The sequence below is a fragment of the Buceros rhinoceros genome, unplaced genomic scaffold, assembly GCF_000710305.1.
Source record: "Buceros rhinoceros silvestris isolate BGI_N320 unplaced genomic scaffold, ASM71030v1 scaffold98, whole genome shotgun sequence".
Lineage (NCBI taxonomy): Eukaryota > Metazoa > Chordata > Aves > Bucerotiformes > Bucerotidae > Buceros > Buceros rhinoceros.
This window is the reverse complement of record NW_010428360.1, coordinates 41,308-48,760: the sequence shown is the minus strand read 5'-3', so window position 1 is coordinate 48,760 and position 7,453 is coordinate 41,308.

The window sequence follows — 7,453 nt, the reverse complement described above, 5'->3', positions numbered from 1 at the left end:
GGATCCAGCTGGGCCGGAGCGAACCAAGGTTCTTGCGCTCGTATCTCGTCGTTGGCTGCCCGCCCAGAACCAGCTGCCTGCTGAATGGACCTTGAAGAAGGAACAGTTTGTGTAAACATTCACCACTTTTCTTTTTTTTTCCTTTCCCTTTTGGTTTGTAACTATATGCAGATATATATATATGTATAGTTATGCGTGAATTTATTGTTTATTAAAAGTTTGTTTCAGCTTTCCAAACGCAGACCGAAGTGTGAATTTCTTCCTTTCCCTTTAAAACCCTTCTGTCTCCAATGAGACAAAAAGGGGATCCGTTAAGGGAATTCGAGGAGTTGTTTTACCTCGGTCCCTCGACCCTTAACAGCCAGCAGGTCTTCTGATTTCAGCTGTGACACCCACAAGGGCTTCCAAAACAATTCCATACGTTTCTGTATGGTAGATACTGATACACTTCGGGGAGGAACGACAGAAATCTCAACTTCAACGGTTATCCCAAACATGCGAGAAATATGCAACACTTAGATTTATTAAACCATTTGACATAGTCTCAGGCACTGCAGTTTCTGCTCGTTCATGACGTCTCAGGGAGCTGAAGCTAGTATAGGATACAATCTGACTCATTTCTGTGTGTTTGCTCTCAGAAAAACTTACCACCTTGCATAAATCAGGAAATTCAAAACAGAGTTATGATACAATGAAGCAAGTGTTAACTGATTCATAGTTTAACAAGAGAATTTTATTAGAACTACAAGTTCAGAAATTAATATGGACATTTGCGTTAATAGAAATTACTAAAACTAAATATATTAACACCTGCATATCTTCAGACAAGGAGAAACCAAGTGGAAATCTGGTTTTGGTTTGGGTTTTGTTAAGCGAGGGGGACCATTATAAGAGGGTTATGATGTGTTGAAGCAAACAATGACAAAATTGTAAGTGAAAGTAGTAGAAAAACTTAAGAACAGACATATTAGCTCCCAAATCCAGTACTTGGTATGTAAATAATTTCAAAGTGGCATATGACAGCAGCTTTCTGCAGTGTTGTAACCTCTCCACAGATGCTTGAACCTACATCTCATAAAGAGATTTTTACATCCTATTTCCTTCCATGGGAACACTGGGAATGACTTGCTCAGACCTGGATGTTCAACTTAATATCATACTAAAAGTACTGCACTTCTGAAAAGTCTATGAGGTGGTGTAAAAGGAGCTTCTATAGACTTTACTACATAAGACAGCTGATCTATGTTTCAGACTGTGCGCAGTGGAGTTTCCCCATTATTCTGAGTTTGATCTTCCTCTCTCCAAGCAGCAAGGAAGTCTGATAGGACCCATTTTATACCAAGGACCCTGTGTTTATCACAATCTGTGTTCAGCCTTTCTGACTGCCTCAAAGATGCATCACATATAAACACCAGTCTTGGAATTAAACAGTTAGGAATTGCTCACCAGAACATTTGAGCAACTGTACTACTTTCCATTAGTAGCAGCTTTATGATGATTGTTAGCCTAATTAATTTAGCCTGCTCTGAGGCTGACCATAGTGGACAGGGATTCTAGAAGGACACAGCATTGCTGCAAGGAAAATGTAAGGCTCAATAGCACTTGTTTTATGTACAGTAAAATATACTACCAAATAGCAAATTTAAAACTTGTGCCCCGGTTTTGTATTAAGAGCACAAAAGGAAAGCATTTTAAGCACTTGTTAGAAATCAATCAATGTTAAGGACATACTGAAATAAGAGCTAACCAAAGGGGGGGAGGTGGGGAAGACTTACCTACAAATTCAGTTAATTATGGGGACTCAGAAAAAAAAGCCTGTTGTAAGTTGCTGGATTGACAGGTCTGAAATTTTTAGGTATAACCAATAAATGATAGTCTTGAGTTAAAAAAAAAAAAACAAACCAAAAATTATTCAAAGTTGAGTGCTCATCTCTTCTGGAAATCAGTCACTGGTTTAAGTGGATAAATAGGTAAGCAGAAGGCTAACTTTAAGGCAACACTTCAAAGAGACATGTTAGATAATAGCAGATACACGTCATGTAACAACATCCTGATATTATACTGAGTGTTCTTAAGAGACATGAAGGCAAAATATAGGATTTAAGACATACAACACTTATTTCCAGTAGCAAATATCTGAATACTGTAAGATTCAGGTACTGGTATCAGGTAGTGCTACTACTGTATTGTTTTTTTTCTCTACCTGTCAATATAAGCAGGAAATTATGATCAACTTGAGGTCATGCTGCTGTAATACATATACATATTGACTATAAGAAATATTTTACCAGAAATAAGAAAGACAGAGCCATCTCTGCAGGCAACTTTTCCAAGAGTCCTGTACTGTCAATATACAGCTATGCCGATTGCTTGCTGTGGATTTCCAAGCAGTTAAAAATTGTTCATGATGCACCAGCTCCACAAATAGCCCCACCTCAATAAAACCTGAGGGATGCACACTTGCCACTCGGACATTACAGTTCCCCACCAAACTTTAAATTATGACCTATTTCATAGTCTAGAAATTTACAATAAAAGACCTGTCATTTAGTCTAAGAAAAAACAAAAAAAGAAAGTGTAATTTTACACAGTTTATGGAATACCCTACAGTTTCATCTTGTAAAAAAGCCATACAGATAGTTGGAAGAATATTTATGTACAGCACATGCTAGTTAAACTTTTACAAATCAGTTATGATGTTAAAATGTGGAAGGATACAGTGCTTTAGATGCTGCAGTTATTGGAAGGAAGCTTACTTGGTAGCTGAAATCGTGGTTCATGCAGTTAACAGCTCAGTAATATCGGCATAAGCAGGAAAAGCTGATTACTGATACAGTATTGGTTCTCTCAAACCAAACAGTTCTGCCTTCAGAGCAAGATCTGATACTTTAAGGTGTGATATAAGTTTGGGGAACAGAGGACAGAGCAAGGAACTCCAGCTGCTAACAGTACCCTCACACTTGCCCTCAACCCTGAAACTCTCACATGTGTATCAAAACTGCAGTGGACAAATCAGCCTAAGTGTTTCTTATCCCATAATTACATGCAGAATGATGAGAAATTAAAATTCACAAAAATTACCCAAGTGGTGACAACAGTGAAACTCCTACCCCCTCTAAAGGGTTGATTCTTAGAGGGTTGCTGCATGCAGCTGAGGAGATACACTTGGAAGTTGAGATGTTGAAGAGCTTCCCCACCACCACATCCCCAGTATTTTCTCAAGATACTACATCAAAAACGTTTACTCCACATCATTTATCACTATAGCTGCATATATATATATATGTGGTTGTGGACATTGTTATGTTTCTACAAGGCATGGCTGGATGATACACCCAGAGCAGGTAAGAATGTACTTCTACAAACTCATTTACAAAAATCATCAAATTTTGCCACCCCAGCTTTACTCATTCACAGCACATTCGCAGGCTTCACAAGCAGGCTTTCTCCAAGTATAGACTAAAAATTGCAGCTGTGAGACTCTACCCAGCAGCTGCTGCTCATAAACCAGCTAAAGTAGAGTTTCAGAACTCTCAAGGCTCTAGACAATTAAAAAATATCTAACAGACTGAACAGAGGAGGGAGCTGCTCTTTATAATACAACAGGTCCCTTCATCATGTTAAGAACAAAGCTGTATTTATAAAATTCCACTGCTTATCTGACCACCACCCTGTGCTATCTAGCAAAACACACACCATGCTTTCACGACAGAACATCCTTTGCTCAGGCAGCCTTACCTTTCCTCCAGGACATGAACACGTGTCCGATTACAAGCACCACAGAAATGGCCGATTTTCCCCTTTTCTGAATTAAAATTGTAGAATGAGTGCAAACTCTTCATGGGAAAACATGAAGGGTTAAATTTCCTCAGCTTTAATATACTTTCTACTATTGCAAGTTTGTATCAGCCACAGTCAACGCTATCAAATGACCTACAAAATTAGTCAATAGGACTGAAAGAAACCCTGCATACCACATACAGGGAAAAGCATCAAGTTTACCTTTTGAAGTAGGTAATTCTAACTACTTTTCCCCTTTCCAGAAAGCCACAGCAAGGTTTAGGAGCCTGCAAGCCCCTTTCAGCTAATTAAAAATTGGATGGTGATTCGGGTGTAGATAGCAAGGTTTTGGTAGCAGGGGATGGGCTCTGTGAGGGGAGGCTGGGGCTACTCCATGCCAAACACAGCTGGTTCCAGCCCGCTCCAGTGAACACATGGCAGGGCGCAGCTGAGCCCAGCAGCCACGATGGCAGCACTTTGGGGAAAAAAGTCTTAAGTAAGGGCAAAATATTGCCACTCGGGCAGAATGACAAAGAAAGCACAAGAAACAGCCCTGCAGACACGGAAGTAGGGAGAAGGAGCGGGAGAAGGTGCTCCATGGTGGAGCAGAGAGAGATTCCCCTGCTGGAGACTACTGTGGACCAGGGTTTCCTGATGGGAACTGACACCCAGAGAGGACCCATGCTGGAGCAAGGGAACACTGCAAGGAAGAAGGAGAGGGAGAGAGGAGCTGTTATGGACTGACCACTAACCACATTCCCCTGCATTGCCTTGTGGGTGAAGGATGGAGAAGAACTGTGAAGGAAGGAGCAAAGTTGAGTTTGGATAAAAGGGGTGGGTAGGGGGAAGGTGTTTTACTTTTTGTCTTTATATCTCAACATCTAAATATATTTTAATTGTTAATAGACTAATCTTCCCTAAGTCAAGACTGTTTTGCCCATGACAGTAATTGGTAAGCAATCACCCTGATTTTGCCTCAATCCACAAGCTTTTCCATCCTCTTTTTGCCTCCATCCAGCTGGGGTCTGGGGTGCGAGTGGCTGGGTTGGTGTTTGGCTGCTGGCCAAGGTTAACTGAGCACAGTCAGTTAAAAAACAGAGACATTTATGACTGCCATTACTATCCACGTGCTGCTAAATATGTTTTTTTTTTTTTTTTTTAAAACTCAGCCTAATAAAGTGAATTTATAGCATAGAGAGCAAACAACAGTCAGGACATCAGCCCCTTTATACATGCTACCACTAAACCGAACAGCTTCATAAACACAGAGCAGAATGGCAAGAAAGCCTGCTCATCTCATCTCATAGAAAGCCAAGACGAAGCCTTTTTCCAAATGCTTTTGTGAAGCCAAAATAAATTCTCCACAGCTCCTGTTTAATAACAGAGTCTCAAGGAACTTAAAAAATGCTTCATCTGTTAGGAAGGAAGTTATTTGCCTAACTATGGTTCTTCAGCCCAACTCAACAGGGCTGGAAGGGATTCAGTTGTTCTCAAAAGCCTGCTCTGAAGATTCAGAAACCAGGCAACGCAGTAGGCTGCATCTGCACATCTTATCTTTTGCTGAAAGCGTAGCCAACTTAATGATTTACAGCAGTGTTCCTACCACTTACATTCTGGTAAATAAGTGCTTGTAGAGACAGCCAGGACTTGATACATCTGTTTTTTCATACACTGTTAGATTCTTATTAAATTCCAGGGCAGGAAGCAAGGTTGATTTCTGTTTATAAAGCATTACCATTTATCATTTCACAGCATGAAACTACTAAAATAAAGGTGCAGTGTAACAAAATGTAACTCCACATTTATTTTTTTTCCTTTCTGGATAAAACTAGTGTTCAGAAACAGAACCCTGACTAGAATTCTACATTGCCTGACTTGGTTCTGGCCCTAGAGCAGCCCTGTCACTCAGAGAGGTATTTGTCTCAGTTACTGCTAACAGGTAGCATCTGAAGTCATTTTCTGGTAGACAGCCAGGAATATACAGAACGCTTGTCACACATGAGAACTTGGTCCTGTCCCCAGTGTCATAAGGAATGGAAGGATAATATTGAGAAATTACATCCTCAAGCATAGAGAGAGAGAAGACATTCAGTGGCCTTCTGCTGCACCTGATGTGCAGTGCTTAAACTTCGTTGCTCACTCCCCTGGGAAAACAGAGCTCCCCACACCCTAGACAGCAAACAAAGAGAACATTTGGAAGAAGACACCTACTTATTTAAAAAACAGCGTGAAAGACCTTAATGGGATCTCCACACCTAACTTGGAGGTGTCCCATCTGCCTTTGTCAGGGATCCTAGCTGCTGGCAAGCTTCTCACAACAGAGAAGTTGCATGCCCAGGCCACGTGAGTGGAAGGAATAATAACAGGTCCCATGTGAAACATCAAGGACCATCTACAGGCACCTTGTAAGTGTCATTTCCGGGCTAACACCCCCACCCCTGATTTCTAAAATTGCATCATTATTTCCTTCTTGCATCATTATTTCCTTCTTCTCTTCCCCATTTTCATAAGCATGTAGGATCCATGTCTTCCACCAAATTTGACTGCAATCACACCACCTTAAGACAGACCCTTCTTGGGGAATAGCAAGGAGGGAGCGGTGAAGATAAAGTGAGCAAGTGGCTGTGTAAAGCAGAGAGTCCCACACAGAACAGAACTGTCAAGCATGTACTGAAGGCATCTGTTCTGCTCAGCTGCCCAATACACACATAAGTGTGTGCAGAGCAAACATCAGCTGCAGCTGGCATAACACACTGTTTCTTGCCCACAACTAGCTGAGAAAATAGGATAAGCTGGAAAACTAAAAGACTGTTTAAAAAAAGCTTGATAAGTTGAAAATCAAGTCAACTGAAAAGTCAGTTGAATTGACTTTACATGAAAAAAAAATTCTTTTTGTGCATTTTGTGTGTTTTCCCTTCCCTTTTACTTCTGCTTCATCTCACCAAATGCTTTTACGTCCATTTTCCAGGAAATGCTGAAGGTGTAGCAGAACCTTCTGAGCTATCCAGCAGATTACAATGCAACTTTCTTATCTCTTATCTCATTTAAACAGGAGGAAGTGCATCAAAACGAGAAAGTGTAACTCACGAAATGGCAGGAGTGTTTGCTCTGCAGCAATCTGGACTTTCCCCATTACTGAATGAGAAGCTGTATTACAGTTTCATGTGAACACTAACACAGTCATTTCAGGCACAGCGAAGATTACTTTGCTTCACAAATTCAATATCTCCTTCCTACTCCCTCTTAGCTGTACCCATGCTGCTGACCATTTCATTGGTTAGTCATAGCTCTCTAAAGCGTTAAGCCAAATGATTCAAACAGCTGATAAGATCTCTCAAAGACTACTTTATTCATTATCACCAATGCTATTACCAATTTACTGTGTTTAAGCTTGACGTGTTCATATTTACATTTTGCAAGATGTCATTCAACATCATCCACTATTTCAGAATATCTAAATCATTTTCCCTAGCTTAGATACTGCCTCTGAAGACAAATCAGAGACTTTAACAGCTGGCCTTCACAAGAGCAACAAGAAGGAGTTGTACCCCCAGGAGGACAGCGGTGAGCCTAACGCATCCCTGTTTGCTTGCCTCACAGTGCATGTCCACAGCTTCTAGGTGTAAAGGCTTGACATTTTCCAAATACATAGGAACTATCCCCACCTCCTTCC